Source organism: Vidua macroura, chromosome 12 (genome assembly GCF_024509145.1).
Source record: "Vidua macroura isolate BioBank_ID:100142 chromosome 12, ASM2450914v1, whole genome shotgun sequence".
NCBI classification, from domain to species: domain Eukaryota; kingdom Metazoa; phylum Chordata; class Aves; order Passeriformes; family Viduidae; genus Vidua; species Vidua macroura.
The window spans coordinates 5,947,192-5,964,597 of NC_071582.1; the positions used below are offsets into that span (position 1 = coordinate 5,947,192).

At 38.6% G+C, this 17,406-nt stretch overlaps 1 long non-coding RNA gene across 3 annotated transcripts; it reads right to left on the minus strand.

Moving 5' to 3' along the window:
* Positions 1-8,317: 8,317 nt before the first annotated feature.
* LOC128813530 (uncharacterized) lies at positions 8,318-17,404 on the minus strand. 3 transcript variants are annotated; one of them, XR_008439076.1, is made up of 5 exons: positions 17,320-17,404; positions 14,386-14,451; positions 11,709-11,764; positions 10,109-10,208; positions 8,318-8,456 (listed from the first exon to the last, which is right to left on the minus strand). It is a non-coding gene; the product is annotated as an uncharacterized LOC128813530 (long non-coding RNA). The 3 variants fall into 3 exon arrangements; XR_008439077.1 differs by lacking the exon at positions 8,318-8,456 and adding an exon at positions 8,701-8,787; XR_008439078.1 differs by lacking the exon at positions 10,109-10,208.
* Between the last annotated feature and the right edge of the window lie 2 nt (positions 17,405-17,406).

Below are 17,406 nucleotides of genomic sequence, written 5' to 3' on the forward strand. Positions count from 1 at the left end.
GGGAACACAGGAATTGTATGTTCTCTTTATAAGTGATGTCATATATCAGGGAAGTACCAGATTACCTCTTGTTTTCTCCTAATGGAGACAGACTACAAGAACCTCAAAATTAATTAAAGTAAGAACCTGGAAACAGAACAAAAAATATGTCTGGAAATTGGGGATCTAGCCAGTGAACTAAAAGTCTTTTAGTAGATACAGACACACCAGGGTAGCCAAAACATAATGATTCTACCCAGAAAAAAAAAAAATACTGCATTTTGCAGTGTGAAAATTTGCAATATGTTATACCTTTTGTGGTGAAGAAATACAAATTTTGCCCCTGTAAATTGATGCATTCCTGTACAAATTGAGATGAATATGCATTAATGTAAATAATAAAATAGGCAGAGCTTGCCATGAATTGTTTGGGTTTTTGGGTTTTTTTTTGTTTTTTTTTTTTGCATAAGCTTGAAGTGTGCCATAAATATCATATTCAATAGTGTTGACAATTCCAATAAGTTCAGAGCCATTGTAAGGCAAAGCTGAAGAGCACCAAAGCTGAGTGTTTCCTAACTGTTCTGTAAGGTAAGCTGAAAGAGAACGTCACTGCTTCAGGGTGGGGGAGCATGAAGTGACAGTAGGATGAAGATTAATCAGCTGTGGCCATAGCACACCCAACTGCCTGTCCAGCACACCTTTTGTTGTAGGAAACTTGCCAAAGATGATTTATAGGAGTGGTTTGCATGCTCTGATGTGGTAACTGGCAAGGGACGGGTTTGATTTCTGATTAAAACAAAAGACATATTTGAAATAAAAATTAGGCTTGTAAGACAATCTGGTGAATAACTTGGAAATAGTATAATTTGTACCTGTGGTAACCTATTCCATAGCTCATATTCCAGAGGCTTGAGCAGAGTATGTGCAGAGTATTGTGAGTATGCAGAGCTGATGCAGGTAGTGAAGGTGTATGATCCCAGTGACTTCCAGCCTTGCTGACTTGTAGCGTGGTCATATCTGAGCCATAATTCATGTTTGGCTTTCTACTGAAAAAGCAACTCTGAAGCTTTTGTTCATGTTCAGCAGCAAATCCAACTCAGTTGGCTCCACAGTTGCTGTCATCAGTCCTCTGCTCTGCTGTCCTCTCCTCTTTTTCTGCTTGCCAACATGCACACCAAAAAGGGCTGCTGAAGATACAGTGCAGCCTTCTACTCTCTCTGTTTAAAAGCTATTTTATTGATAGCTATTTTATAGTAATATGTCAGATGCTAAGTATCTGTTCAGCTGACTGGGGCTGTTTTCAGCTGTCCTGATGGTGCCTGTGGTGTGGATGCTGGTGGCAAGGCAGGCAAAGTGACACAAGCTGTTCTCCATGACCAGCAGGAAGATTTTGTTAAGTGCTATTTTACTGAATGAATCTTGATTCTGTTACTGCAGCTGACACAGGAACCTGTGGCAGAACTGCTGTTTCAGTCACCCCATCTTATTCCACCCACAGTGTCAGTCATTACCCCATGGGAGAGGGAATGAATTTGTTCTGGTGACTAGAGACAATTAGAAACAAGAACAAGGAACAACCATCCCTTCACAGAAGTTATTGAAGGGACTGACTAGTTTCACAGCCAATACCCTGTAAATTAGGTGATGCAAAGCTTGCTGGAGATGACAGTTATGAGGATAACCTTGTAAAGATTACAAGGTGTTGGTGGTGTTAAAAATGTGAAATGAAGTAGATTCCTGAGCACAGAGCTGGTAATCTGTTTATCCTCTAACCGTGAATAAATCAAGCAACACCAAGATGAAACCTTAACTAGCCACACAGTGGTTCAGCAGCTTGTGCACGCACTCTGGTACTGCTGATAGCAATTCAGTGAAAACATCAAGGAAGCCTGAAAAAAAATTTTCCTGGTGTCTTAGTGCTCATTCCACAAGCTCATCTTTGGAACCTGGTTTGAAGCCTAAAGTCAAATCTATTTCTCTGTGTGTGCATGAAGGGAGCTGACTTGGCTCTAGAGAGGTCAGGGGAAGGAGCAGACATGTCCTTGCATTTATGCTCCTCATAGCTTTAGAAAATGTTCCTTTTTCCAAAAAGAAACAGGGATGTGGAACACAAGGGCAAGCTGCTTTGTGCAGCTTTGAGGTATCATGAGGCTTCTCCTTCTTTCTGTCCCCTGTCCCCAAACAGGAAAGAAAAATGCAAAACACAGAGTCTCTCTTGGTGTTACTGATGTGCAAGACAAATTTGCAATGTTGTCTGGCATTTCTTTGATGATGTGTGTGAACTACTTCCTTGAGCAAAGGAATCCAGTTCAGTAAGGACTGCATGCTCTATCAACAGGTATAAAAAGAAGTGAGAATTAACCAAGAAAGTAATATTTAGAAGTCCTGAAATATCACTGCTTTCAGGGAAGGTCCCTAGTAGGATTTTTTTTCCCAATTTTATATATTAAAATATGTATTAAAATGCAGTTACTTATTTTATGATATTTTGTATAAAAAAATCTTGCTTGATAATTTAAATAAAAATTCTGTAGGGTAGCAGTGGCACAAAGAGTTTCTACTGTAAAACTTCAACAGTTACTTGAAATGCATCTTTGCATTTTAGGTCAAACATTTATGTGATGTGGTCATGTGTATGTTGGTCACACTCATGAACTTGTAAGGTCTCTCAAATACTATGAATCTTAAAGGAATCTCTTCACAGGTAAACTACCTGTAGGATGTTTTATTGTGAAAACATCTCAGACTGAACATAGATCTAAAAATCACTGTAATACATTAATATTGTTACCATCTAGCAGTGTATTCCTTGGAGTTCTGGGATCTTTGTTAAACTGACAATTCTCTGTAAAAATCTGTATTTATATTTTAAAAGTTAATGAAAATATGATCAGAGATCAAAATTGAGGAAGCTTAAATCCTTACTTGACCAATTTTTAAAATAATCCTAGCAATACAGTTCTTAAAAGCATTGATATTTCCTGGATTCAAACTGGATTAAATGTCATTCTTTAATGTGTAGGAGCAGTGGTGTAAAAATGGAGGAAAATGGGAAAAAAATTAATATGTTATGTGGCTTCAGTTTTTTAACTTGTAAGTATCCTAATTTTCTAAGGAAGAGTTATCACTGGTTTGTCTCCAGAAAAAATTAACAAGTGGAAATATACAGGATATATGAGGAGTTTAAAAACCTTGATTTTCTTATCTCACCAGTTGTTTTTTCATGTAGATTGTCCAGAGGCCTTTTCTCTGTGTGATGCAGTATATTAAATTGCATGGAAAAGAGAAAAAGCTTACCTAAACTTAATGCTTCATGATTCAGAATCTTCGGTAAAAATACTCTTGGTGACTTCAGTCACTCTTTTCTGATTTTTGCTTTGCAGTTTTCTCCCATATACATTCCAGATTTTCAGCTGCAATAAATTAAACATCTGCTGGACTCTGCTTTTAAGAAAAGCTGAAAATCTGTATTAAATAATGCCCACAGCAAATGTGTTTGCCTTTGGCTTAGCCTCTAGCTTGAAGATTGTCCAAAATTTGATGTTACTCAAGGAACGCGATTTCCATGGTTTTGCCTTGTTAATGCTAAAACATTTATATACACTGTGGCTTGGGCTTATTAATACACTTTAGTTGGGAGTGTCCCAAATGGGGAATTTTCCTGGCAATGCTGAAATGGATTTCCCAGTCAATGAGGCTACACACTTACTCTAAGAGATGCAAGGCCTGACTGCTGTGTCACTTGCATAGATATTTCTGACTTGGGATATTTTATCTCTGTCTGTGCAGGTGAGTGGCAATAGCTGATCTGAGGGGGGGTTTCCTGTCTGGAAAGGTCACTTAGGAGCTATTGTCCTGTGGTGTTGGCCAAAACAAAATCCAACTCCACAAAAACCCCAGAACCAGCACTGATTGCCTGGCCTGGGCTGTTGTGTTGGATTTGACTATTTTGAGTCACCTGACATCTGCCTTTTAATCAGTGTCTGAGCTGTGTCTCACACTATTTTAGCAGTGGTTACTAAGTGAGATACCGGGATGACATTTCATCTTAGCTTTGCTGTATTATGATTACATCATGAATCTCTCTGTCCCAACTACTTTCATTTAGCTAAGATTTGGCTCATTTTCACAAATGGGCGTAATGGTAGCCATTAGTATTGGCAAGACTTGGTAGCTGCAGGTTTCCTTAGAGCAAAGTCCCTGGCTATTTTTCCAATAGATTGTGATCTTCAGTAATGCAAGGTCATTCCCACTTCTTTCGTTTCTCCCCATCCCAGCAGGTCAACTTGAGTAAATAAACTAAATTAAATAAGTGATCTTTCCTTTTCAGTTGCACTTGATATGCTATGATGCTACATAATTTTGAAAGTGCTTTTTCTAAGAGATGCTTGCAAACAGCAGGGAACCCAAATGCAAGGTAATATCTGTCCACATTTCTTTTAAAAACTCCTATCCTAGAGTCTGTTCTCTTCCAGCCTAACACCCTAAGGCTCCTTTGCAGGGGAGCTGGAGAAGAGGTGTGCCTGTTGCAGTGTGTTCTTCAGGCTGACAAACATGATTTCCATTGAGCCAATGCAAAGATATTTGGTGCCCAAACTTCTTTGAGCACTTGTGGACCATGGTAAAATACCCTTCCAGCTCTTTTTGAGGAATACAGAACCAGGCTCATTCCAGTAACGACAGAAATGGCATGCAAACATAAGCCCAGGTGTGCCCAGGTGGCTGAGAAGGCCAATGGCACCTGGCCTGGACCAGCCATGGTGTGTCCAGCAGCACAAGGGCGGTGACCATCCCCCTGTGTTGGGCACTGGTGAGGCCACACCTGAAGTGCTGTGTCCAGTTCTGGAAGCTGAGGTGCTGGAGTGAGTCCAAAGGAGGGCAGCAGAGCTGGGAAGGGTCTGGAGCACAAATCTAATGAGGAACAGGTGAGGGAGCTGGAGGTGCTTAGCCTGGAGAAAAGGAGGCTGGGGGATCTTCTCCCTCTCTACAGCTACTGAAAGGAGGGTGTGGTGATGTGGGGGTTGGTCTCTTCTCCCAGGTAACAAGTGACAGAATGAGAGGAAATGGCCTCAAGTTGTGCCAGAGGAGGTTTAGATTGGGTATTATGAACACTTTCTTCAGGAAAGGGATTGTTGAGCATTGGAACAGGCTGCCCAGGATAGTGCTGGAGTCACCATCCCTGGAGTTATTTTAAAGCCATGTAGATGTGGTGCTTTGGGACATGGTTCAGTGGTAGGTTTAGCAGTGCTGACTTACAGATTGAACTCTGTGACCTAGGGGGCTTTTCCAATCTAAACAATACTGTCCTGCTATGATTCTAACTGATCTTGTGATGCTGTATGCTCTTCACCTCTCCTGCTGGAGTATGAGAAAAAGTACTGCTGGGAGTTGTGGGTACCAGGGATGTCAGTTGGTTTGCAGCCTCCCAATGCTTCCATACATGGCTTAAGGAAGAGAGGGGACTCAAACAGACTTGGGTCACCTCCAGCCTGGGACAAGCTTTATTTGGCCAGTTTGCAATCCATCCAAGGTCTCACTGCAGCTTTGAAGTCTCCCCTGTGTTTTTCCTGCAGTGCAGTACAGGTTTGCCAGTCAAGTGACCATGAACAGTGATCTCAGAAACAGCTTACAGAGCTTCTGGAGATGGAACGATACATTCTTTTTCTTCTTAGATAGTAGCAAACGGTATGATTTGGATGAAAGCCATAATTAATTTAGAAAATGTTTTTATCTCAAAACATAGCTTTTCTACTGCTTTCTAAAGTCTGAATCCAAGTGATAAGAGGTCAAGGAAATACCTGCACCAGGGATTCCAGCTATTTAAAGTTCTTTGTTGAAATCATTAAAAACAAAGTCCTGGTAAAAATGAAAAGTTAGCATCAGTATGAGAACATATCTTTCTTAGGAAGTGACAAAATAATGGCTGTTAATTCTTCTATCTAAGCAGGAAATGGTAGTGTCACTTCATGTAGTGTATTTCTTCTGTGTTCACAGAGCATTTGGTTAAAACAGGAAACCTGATTAAAAGGACACGATGTAGTTTTGACTTGAAGTTAAACTAGCTTAGCAACTTTTGCAGGAAACTCAGATAACTTTAATGCCCTGTTCAGGCATTGTTTATTTGACAGGCTTGTAACAGCTACACTGCTTGAGCTCCTAGAAGACAAAATTTGTTTCATACCTTGAGGGTGCAAAGTCCCAGGGCAGCAGATGGCCCTATGATTATTATTTCCAACCTGTCTTACGTGACCATTCCTTCCCTGTATGAACAGCTGTTTCACTCACTTCAGTGCAGCCCAGCCTGAGTGGCTATTTTTCTTCTGCCCTTTTCTTTGCACACAACATAAATCTCTTCTTTCCTTTGACCTGGCCTGCAGTTTCATCCACCTGTGCATGCCTTCAGCAATGTCAAACTCTTGCCAGATCCACTTCCCTTTTTCTAGATAAATTCTTTTGAAACTAAACTTTTTCTTTTTTTCCCAGCAGTACTGAATAGATGGAGTCTTCACTTCTTAGATACTCACCCTGGGAGTGCTCAGTGGGTGTGAATTTAGTCCACTTAATCTGTTTTAGTGGACTCAGCCCAGTTATTGAGTAGCATCAGGCCGTGAGTGTTAACCACTGAAATGGGTCCACATTCTGAAACTTGCAAGTTTTTAGCTGTGCAAAGCACTTCATGTAAACCAGTGAAGTTAATTTTGTCTCTAATATCGTGAAAGTAAATGTTCAAATTAGAACATGTCAAAATTAAGATGTTCCCAGACAACCTCAGGTTGGCCTCCTTATGAGAAAAGGCACTTATAAGGTGATTTTTAATTCTGTAATTACATACCTTTTCTGCAGGACCTCATTTCATTTACTATGCAGGATACTCAGAACTCAATAAATTAGTAGTTTTCAATGTTTCATTTTATCCTTATTGCATAGGCTCATGTCCTATTTACTGTGCAGTACTCACACTGTACTGAATATAGAAATAATGTTTTCCATAAGGAAATTAATCAATCAGAGTTAAGAATTCATTTTTGCAATACCACTTTTAGACAAGGTGGAGACATTCCTTTCAGTTATGGAATGGACAGCTGGGGCAGACAAAAGCCTGGTACATACCTTACTGGATGATGACATTTTCAGAACCTCAGTTACCCATCTTTTGTTGTTTTTAACTGCAGGGACAACTCTTGTAGTGATTAACAGTACTCAGATTCTGTGGATCACATTACTCAAGATGGATCCCCATAAAAGGAAAAAGAAACAGAAACCACAGAGTTTGTGCCTTGTGTAATTTGCACAGTATCACAGATTCCTGGGGACAGAGCCAGCAGCAAAAGCCAGAGTAGGAAACATGACAGGAAGTTTGTTCTTTTGTGTATGATTTTTTTCTCCTGAAGCTTTCCAGATTCTCTCAGAAAGGAAGACAGGGCAAGGGGATGCTACAGGCGCCAGCCGTCTTCCTTTTTCTCTCCAGTATATTTCCTGGACACTACAATTTTATTCCCTGAGTTATCATTTTGTTATCTGCTCCCATCACAAATTTAAAGACTTGCAGATAATGCACACAGGCAAAGAAAACTTATTGAAGTTGCACAGTGGATCTGAGCCTCTTTCCACTTAGTTTTTTTAGGAAAAAACTAAATTTCCCATGCAAATTTCCCTGTTATCACCACCTTCAGTAGGTAAGAAGAGTCATGTCATGGTGTAATGGAGTAACTTGTAGCATAGCAAATCTCTGTTATTGTTGTGACTGTGTCTTTTATTATATGGATATTTCTTCCTCTCAATCAAATGTCTTGATTCACAACCAAGTGTCTGGCTTTATCCACTTTGAAACATTGATAGCAGTTTCTTTTAGGTATCTTGAAATGCAAATAAGGATATATTTGAAACAAACTAATCCCTAAAAAGACTTGATGAAGTACTTGTAAGCTTATTTTTCTGAAAGCTGAGTCAAGTCTCACTTAAACATCAAACTGTCTTCCTGCACACATTCTACACAAAATAATGAGTAAGTGATGCTCTGAAAAAGCATCACCAGACACACTGCTGATTATGTTCTGTGGGTTTTATTTTTAAAGTTGAAACAGTGTTTTACTAGATCTAATTCTCTATCGCAAGTAAAAATATGTATTCCCATAATAGGAATTTGAAGATCTAGAAGATAGTAGCTTTAAAAAAGGAGAAGTTGCTCCTGAAGAAGTGTGTAGATCAGCCACCTTAAGCTAAAATCTAGCTGGTTGTAGGTATGTTCTACCTGTAAATCTGCTTCTATTTGAATGCAGAAATATTTACCAGGAGTATTAAACAGCTGTAGAACTGAGGGGGTTTATGAAAATTTGTAATATAAATGCAGTTTTATTCTTTTCTCTGGAGGAAAAACCACGCTTTTTGCAGAGAAAATTGGGGAAGAATAGATGAATTTGCCTTTAGGTTCTAAACAGAAGATCTGGAAATCATTCAGTTTCTGTTCTTCAGAATCTCTGGGAGACATATAGTGAAGAAGGTGATTAATTGCACATATATGTATGAAAGTAAGCAGGAGCAAATTTGCTTTTTTTTTAATAAACATGGAAAATCGAAAAGTCAAAGATGCTGCACAAAGGTGATAGACCTATTTTGGTAATACAGTTGGGTGGCATGTTGTATTTCTTTATCTTTCCAAAGATACACATTTATATTGATAGAAATAAAAGGTTGTTTCCTGTAACGACCTGGATTTAATTTCCTGTATAGTAATATACTTGTCTTCCATCTGCAAGCCCCTGTAAACCCTTGCAGTTGACATAAATGTGAAAGGCATCTGGTTCAGACCTGTGAACATGAGGGAACAACTTTCATGTTATTTGAGCTCTGCTACTGTTTCTAGGAAGACAAAGTTAATTTTCTCTGTACTATCATACTGTGAAATCATAAGTGAAAGAGCCATAAATGGTGAAGAGATATTAAAATTAAATAATTAAACAACCCCATAACTTGTAAAAATAACTAAGTTAGGAAAACAGATCTAAACTTTAAATGTTCCACTGCATGTCCAAATTTGCTTTTTCAGGCTTAGCTATTGAAATTCACGTGCCTGTTGAAATTAAATTCAACAAAGATCTTTAATAAGCACACGTGGAAAAATTTACAATTAGAAATATTTTTTTTAACATAAACACAGATTAATTTTTTTTCTCAGGAAGGACAAAGAAGGCTGAAAAAGCCATGTTAGGTTTTAATACCCTGCCTGAACTTATTGCCTTGAGGTGATGACAGATAATATAGTTCTTGTAGAAATAGATATGGAAATGTTACAGAAACCATTAAAAGTGGGAATAAGAACTACATTTAGAATATTTCTCTTACTCAACAAGCATTATCAATTAATTTTCACATTAAGCTTCATCCAGACCATAATTAATTTTCTTTTTAGGACCACAGATCAAAAATTGCTTTCGCCTTTCTTAGGAAGTTACAATATCAGAACAGCAAATCCTGAGGGCCTGATATCCTTCCTAACATACTAATTCAGTCTCCTTATCTTAGGTATTGAGGTAACTGTCCTTAAGTCACTACAGGCACCAAACATGAGAATTGCTTAGCATGAAGGATATTCCTGAACACTATTCCTTAATATTTCTGAAGTCAGACATTTCAGGAGATAATAGGGCTATTTATTTGGCAAAATTTTATATAACTTCTTAGGTATTTCTAAGAGTCAAATGTATATTATCAGTGTGTTTCTTCTGAAAGCAGGTGGCAAAGTGTATGGCCAGGGAACTCCTAGTGTATGGACAATAACTAAAGTTGGTGTATTAGATTCTGACTCTGTGTGTTGCCAGAAATAGAGTTCTTCCTCAGAATACCATGTGCTGTGGAGCAACCCTTCCTGACTGGGATTCCCTGTTCCATAGGAAAATTTATTTGTGAAATCTCACTTGTAACCCTTTACAAAGAGGGTGGATAGATCCATCTGCTTTGTGAAGAGCATGTGATGAGTTTTTCATGCATTCTTCATGCAGCAAAAGAACTAGAGTAGTTTCACAGTGTGAAAAAATTGATTATCCTAAATAAAATGAGTTCAGAATTAATTCACATTCTTCCTAAGGTCAGGTTTATGGGCAGAACTGACAAAGAGGGATTTTCTGCTCACCTGCTGAGCTAAACTGCCTATCAGGTATAGGTGGCTCCCAGAGGAAGAAAGTCTGTCCTTCTCGTTGGCAGAACCCTGTACCACAGCTTTACTTCATAACCTGCATTGTTATGGGACAGCAGGTAGGAAAAAGAGCAATTCCTGATTAAGGCTTACACATGGAATGCCCTCTTGAGATGCTGTTGAACTGACTGAGGTGTGCTGAAACTCAGCTCATCAGGTGACTCTTACATTGACTTGCATGAAATGTTCTCCTAGGATTTTGCTAATTTGTGTTAAAAGAATCATAAGCCATGTAGCCTTAACACATTATCATACCAATGTGTTTTACATGTCTGCCCTGACAAATACTGAGCCAACTTTGTCTTCAAGGTGCAGAAAACAGAGGGCTGAGTTAATAGGAATACTCCAAGTTGAAATTGAGTTCAACAGAGATCTTTAATAAGCACACATGAAAAAAATTACAATTAGAATTTTTTTTTAACTTTTAACTTAAAACTTTTAAAACTTTTTTAACTTATAGAAATTTTTTTCAATTTTTTTTTGTTTAAATCCAAATGGATTTGTCTTAGTGGTTTAAAAGTGTCAATTTAAACCTCTCTTGTATTGCATCTGTATTGTATCAATACATTAGTATAAGGCTGAGGTAAGAATTAAGAAGGAAAACTTGAACATGAGAAGTAATATGAAATGGAAAATGCAAATGAATATAAATAGGAATTAGTGAAAGAGTAATAAAACCAGGACACAAAACCTTTAAAATTAGAGTTGTGAACTATTAAAAATAATTGATGTTAGTAGAATAATGTGTGTTCTCAGTTTTTTGAGGGAGAAATTCTTCTGAATGGAAGGTCAGAGTGCTTGCCCTTTAAAATGCCAGCTCTGCTACTGTTGTGCCATCTCAATCTTTCATTAAGTGGTGAAAATGTATTTAGGAAGACTTCCAGTTACATAATTTAGAACTTTTAAATTTCACAGGAGTGAAATTTAAAAGTTAAGGGGGAAAAATACTAGCAAAGCTACTTTTGAAACTTAGACCTGGAGCCTGTGTTGCCTTGAGAAAATTTGTTTTTAGGGGTAATTAGTTATCCTGGAGGTACCTGTTACAATCATAGCATGGAGGTTTTAGGGTAGAGCAGGGGATGAAATACAAAAGCTATTTAAAAACTGTCATCTTAGCAATGCCAGATTAGTATTTGGTCTTGTGTATGCTGTTAAACTCAGGGATAAACTTGTCTTCTGGAGAAACCTCTCTATGAGAGACCATATATAAACTGCCTACAATTGTTTTCCAAAGAATACCTCAAATAACAAGACATAGCTAATCCTCCCCTCATCTTCCTTCTTAAACTAGTTTTTCACTTTAAAATATTATACCAAAATTTGCTGGACCTGAATTTAAACAAGATGCAGCCTTGCCTTCTCCTACCTGCAGTAAAAGATGTTTGTAGCTCTGTGTTGGCTGCATCTGTGGAAGGAGTTACTGCTGTTCTGAGAAGCTGTGCTGCTTGGGTGGGTAGCCCTATCACCCTGTTATCCTGATGTACTTGAACTGCTACTGTTGACAACGGAGAAATGTGTGTTACAAAACATTTCCTACCATATATTATTCTTCTAGATGCAGCTCTCTCCAATCAGCCTGCCTTCTTTCCTTGTCTGAAAATACAAAGGCACACAGAACATTAGAGGCTGATAAACTGTGATAACAGTTGCATAATGACTTTCATAAAATGACTTTTGCCATAAAAATAGCTGTTCATAATTGCTTTTGGGATATTTGAGTTTCTGATTCTTCTTGGATCATTCTAATTACTTGAGGTACTTTTTGGAGAGTTTTTTTTTTCATTTCCTTTGGGCACAATGATAAACAGTTTGATACTCAAATGTGCAGATAAAACACAATTGATTACACAGTATTTTGTTGTTCAGCTGGATGCATATCACTCATGGCTGCAGGACAAGACAGCTTTGAATCTCTTGGGAGTTACTGAACAAGATTAGTGTTTTTATTCTAATATTAAAGAAAATTACAGTCCCAAAGAAATCTACGTAGCTGTAATAGCCATGAGCTGGGAGAGTTTAAATGTCATCATGTTCCAGTCCTATATGAGAGGTGTGCTGTGAGACATCCTGAATGCAGGGTAATTGGGATCAGGCAGGTTTAGCTGTGTCTGCCTTGACTGTGGGAAGGGTTTGCAGAACCTTATCTCTTCCAGTAAACCCAGTGCCATCAAACAAAAAATATAGAATTATATCATGATTTTCTGTTATCAGTTGTTGACATGCTGATATAGATTAGAACTTGTGTAACCCAAACTGTTGAGGGTTTCAGATGTCTCTGTGTCTGTTCATAACAAGTCAGTTCTGGCAGTACATTCCTTTTGCTCTATTTCTTCCCATGGGAAATGTACCATTTCCCTTTCTGAAGTTTTGGTTTATAATCTTGGCTAGGCTTTTTGTGATTACTGCTTGAATATTGCACCTCCATGCAGAAGGGAGTTGCTGAGTGCATTTGATTTATATGAGGTATATGAGGATATGAGGTTTGGCTGGAGTCTACACTTTCTTTTTTTTCTTTTTCTTTTTTTTTTTTCTTTTTTTAGCTCAGTTATTTCTTTATATATACAGGAAGTCAGCTTATCTACTGGTGCCCATATAGCATCTTGTATTTGGGAGATTTTAACAGTTTCTGTGGGATGTACACAAAAGTATTGCCAGCTTCTGCAAGTCTTCAGCACTGAACAATGCTGTTCTTTTACAGATTTTCTTTTTGTTCTTTTCCTGCTTCCTTTAACAGACTAGTTTCTGTGTATCAGCTTGATGCTACAGAAACTTTCATGTTGCCAGACATCATGAAAATTATTGCACTGCCAAAATCACAGAAACACAGAATTGATAGGGTTGGAAAGGACTTCTGGAGATCATCCAGTCCAACCCCAATATAAAATATCTAATTCCAGACATAAAGTATGAATGCCTTTCTTTTGTTGGCCTTCTAAAGTACTCTGTCATATCTACAGCAAAAAGTGCTTTTTGTTTAATGAATTATTAAGCTTTCTAATTTTTAATGAGCAGCTACTGGGATTGTGCTAGTGGAGTAAGCAAATAAAGTGTGTTCACTTGTAGTTTGCACTGACAGCTGTTTTGGGAGCAATAGAACAATGCATTTTGTACTGAAAATAGGAAATAGGAACAGCAAAGACTGGCTGATACTACCAGGCTTCTTGAAAGTTCAAATAAAACTAGTCAATGTACTTGCAAAGGTAATTTCCCTTCCTTGACAGGAAGAAAGTATCCAGCATATTTACAAAACCCCTTTTTCTAACAAAATGTACCTACTTCGGAAATCTTACAATAAGTGCCCGTGCAATTGCCATGTGCTCTTATTCTGCCTGCCTTTTCCATCTGGATACAAACATACTGCTCTGGATAAATGTAACTCCTTGTTCCTCCAGCCCTGCTCATCCATGGTAGCCCATGCAGGATGCTGTGACCTGTCAGGAGTTTGATCAGGAGGGGCTGTGGCCCTGCTCCATTATTGACTGCAGTAGAAGGAAGTGTTGAGCAGGCACTGAGTGTGAGTCCAGTGGAGTTGTGTCCATTTAGGAAGGATGCAGTGGATGGTTTGGTGAAATGAGTTTCCATACCCAAAGCTGTTTGCAATGGCTGCATTTGGCTATTGTCATAATCCTGAGCATCTGCTGTGGGGAGAATAAATGTACAGAGGAACTTGTCTTTATGCCTTTATGTTTCTAATGCTGACTAGTTATTAGATTGCTGAGAAAGGATTAAATATGAACTGTACTTTGAGGTTTGCAAGTGTATGTTGGCTTTTCCTCTTTCTTATTTAAGAGAAGTTAGTCTGAGTTCTTCACTTTCATATATTGTTTTTAAGTATTAAATTGATCTACTTTATATTCTCTGCCACAGTAACTGGAAATAAGGGTTCATTTTGGAATGCAAATTGCACCAGGATTATGAGTTCCTCACTCATGGCAGAGGGTTCACAAACTGGTGCAAATATGTGGCTTGACAGTGAGCCAATAATTTATGTGACCTAGGAGCCTGGCTGCTCAATCCTTCCAGCATTCATGTTTCTCCTCTGGATGGTCTTGCCACACTGTGGCACAATGGAACATCATTTGTAGGAGAGGTGTTACTAGTTTTCTAAGGAGAAGGTTGGGGAGGGGTACAGCAGATGTACAATGTACTCAGATCTGCTCTTACATTTGCCCCACTGGTGTTTTCAGTAACAAATATCCTAATACTGTTTGTACCTCTGAAATAGATTCTTCTCCTTTCTCCAGCTCACTGGGACTCCATCTCTCTGAAGGCCTGAGGCTCTGTTGGTATCAAACACATGAATAAAAACTATTGCAGGAGCCATGGAAAGGGCCATTGAATCATCTCTGTGTTACTCGATGAATACCTGCTTGAGTAAATCATTCTCTGACCAAACAAATTTCACCTGTATCTTTTCCTCCTGGTGTAATTTGTAGTGCAGTTTCCAAAAGCCTGGCACTATCCAGTTTAATGTGAGAGTAAGAGAAGGGAGTCTGCTGGTTCAAATTAATCACACCAGGTTCCTTTTATACATAAAATTCTATATAAATGATTTGTATAATGATATACACCTCTACTCTTCCATTGATTCCCTTAGTTTCCTTCTCTTTTTCTTTAAAGTAATGGTCCCAGTCTCTTCCTCCAGTTCAATCTGGTCAGTTTTGTCCTGTGATTGAATAAGAGACAGGCTAGCCGAAAGACTGGGCTAGTGCATCCAGAATCATTAATTCAGTCAGTCAAACAAATGGGAGGCAAGAGAACAAGAAGCAGTGACCAATTGGTCACAGGGCAGGGGATCTGCCCTGGAGCATGGAACACACTGAGTTCAGCCCCTGAGCTGCATGGTCACAAATGCCATAATGATTTCTTAGCATGGCCCTGGCTGTGGTAGCTCATGCCAGCCTGCTGAGCAAGCTTGGCCAGGCTTCTTGAGATTCACAGATAAGATTTATTCCTGAAGCCTGACCTACATGAGTGTGTATCTAAATGTGTGAAAGCTGTGATTTGATGGCAAGCAATGAAAGGTCATAGAAAAAGCAGGCAATGCATTTAAATCAAAATGATGAAGCTGGGTAATTTCATTAGCAACAGTTGTATTTACTGGAAGTCACAGATGGTGCAGTTTAGCTTATGGCCAATTTGTTAAGACAAAATAAGTATAAAGAAAGAAATATTCCAAGTGAGAGGTGGTTAAAAATTAAATAGGAACCAGATGGCTCGAGATTGTCCTTCATAGAAATTTGGTGAAAGAAGACATAAACAATCCAAAAGCATTTCTGAATGGGACACTTAGAGGCTGGCTGGTCCTTTATCAGAACTAGGTTGAAAAGCAGAGCAATTAAACTTCCCTCATGTGTTTATGTCTGACATCCCAGCAAAATGTTCTACGTGAACTTTCAAATTATTTTCTATCTGATATGTTCTTTAAACTGAGAAACAAGATAAGTGGAATAACCAGTAAATGTTTTAGCCACCTTTAAAATAACCTCAGCTTTTATTTAAGATGAAGAGAAATTTCACTGTGCAGTGAACGTTTATACATCTAGATGTAAGATGCCTTTATGCTCAGAGAAATGGCAATATTTTAGTTCTTGCTTGCTCTGGAGAAATGCTAGCAATTGTTACAGTTCCCTGATGATAGGTTACAGCCCTAGTGTGTATTCCAGGGGATACAAGTTTCTCTTCTGGGTTGCAGTGCAATTACTTTCCTGGCCCTGGAAAAATTCACTTTCCAAATTTATACACTTTATTTATTCACTAGTATGTACAGTGAGTTTTGGGAGTCAAAAGCTATTAATATTTTTTGCTTAGTGTCCAGAGCTGCTAAAGCTGATCATTAGCATTGATGCCTTTGAACTCTCTTGTAAAACAAATAACAATACTGATTCCCCATGTTTCTGAGTGGGTAACATGATTTTATTTTAGAGAGTGCCTTGATTCTGTTTTCCACTCATGGGCACGTTTTGTCGATAATAAGATGCAATACCAGTAAATTCAGCAGTCAAAAAAAGAAAAAAAGAGAGTAAAAACATTACAAATGATTCCAAGGAAAAGGAGTCAGCATGGGCTCTCTGGTTTTGTATGGAGCACTAGATATAGGTGATATCAGAGACACAGCAGAAATCTCTTTTAAGCAAGCTGCATATATGGAACTGGTTTTCCCAGGAGTGGGAGTGGGGGTGGAAAAAAAAGGAAAAGCAAAGAAAAACAGCCTTGAATGAGAGAGGCAGCTGGAGACTGTGTTGACTAATTAATGAGCAACATACACTTAAGAGCTTTTACTCATCCTGCACTAGCTTTGCACATTTTCTACTGCATGTTACAGTCCCTGGGTTTGAAAGCTCAGCAAGTGGTGCCTGCTTGCAGGGAAAAGGCTACACTTGAAAAAGATGGCTGTACTCACTGAGGGGAAATGAAAGCATTTACAAATGTCCTGGAAAAGCCTGGAACAGTCCAGATGGGGAACATGATTTGAAGAATTTCACAATTAAATGAACTTAAAAGAAAAATCAGAAATGATCCAGGAATAATTTTCCCATGTACCAAGATAACAGTAAAGGACATGCACCAACCGTGGCCTTGTCAGGGAAATACATTCTTCCACAGGAAAAATGTTTGTTTGGTTGTTTGGTTTTGGGTTTTTTTGGTTTTTGTTTCAGCTGCCAGAGTTGCACCTATAAACAGGATGGTGATTTACAAGCATAGCTTTTTGTTGAGAAAGACCATCCATGTAAGGGTAATAATGATTTTTAAAAGTTATTCTTTAAAGACAAAAATACAAAAAAGGGTTTTGCTAACCTTGACTAGAAATAGCACAGACTCTTTATTTTATGTATCTGCAGGGCTTTCTGTGTGGAAGGAGAAAGGGGGAAGGGTGGAAAGGCAAGCTAGGAGGAAATCAGGATCTTTCAAGTGTGCACTCTGAAAACTTTGTATTCAGCTACTGCCTTTAAGTTATTGCTGCTCTTTCCAGAATGGTTCAATCTCAGAGCCCAGGCAGTGAGTCTTCTGCTGTTTCTGAAAATCTGTCCCTTTCTGCCTGAGTTAAGGCTGCTCTGATTGTACTCAGCAGTGGTGAACCCCAGCAGTCCCTGCTCTGCTAAATTCTTTCCCTGCCATTTCTGCACCTGCCACCCCATCCAGCATACCTTCCATCACCCTCACTGTTCCAGCACGTGATCCTGGTTCATAAACATGGTTCTCTTTCATGCTTACAGGCAAACCCATATGTTCCT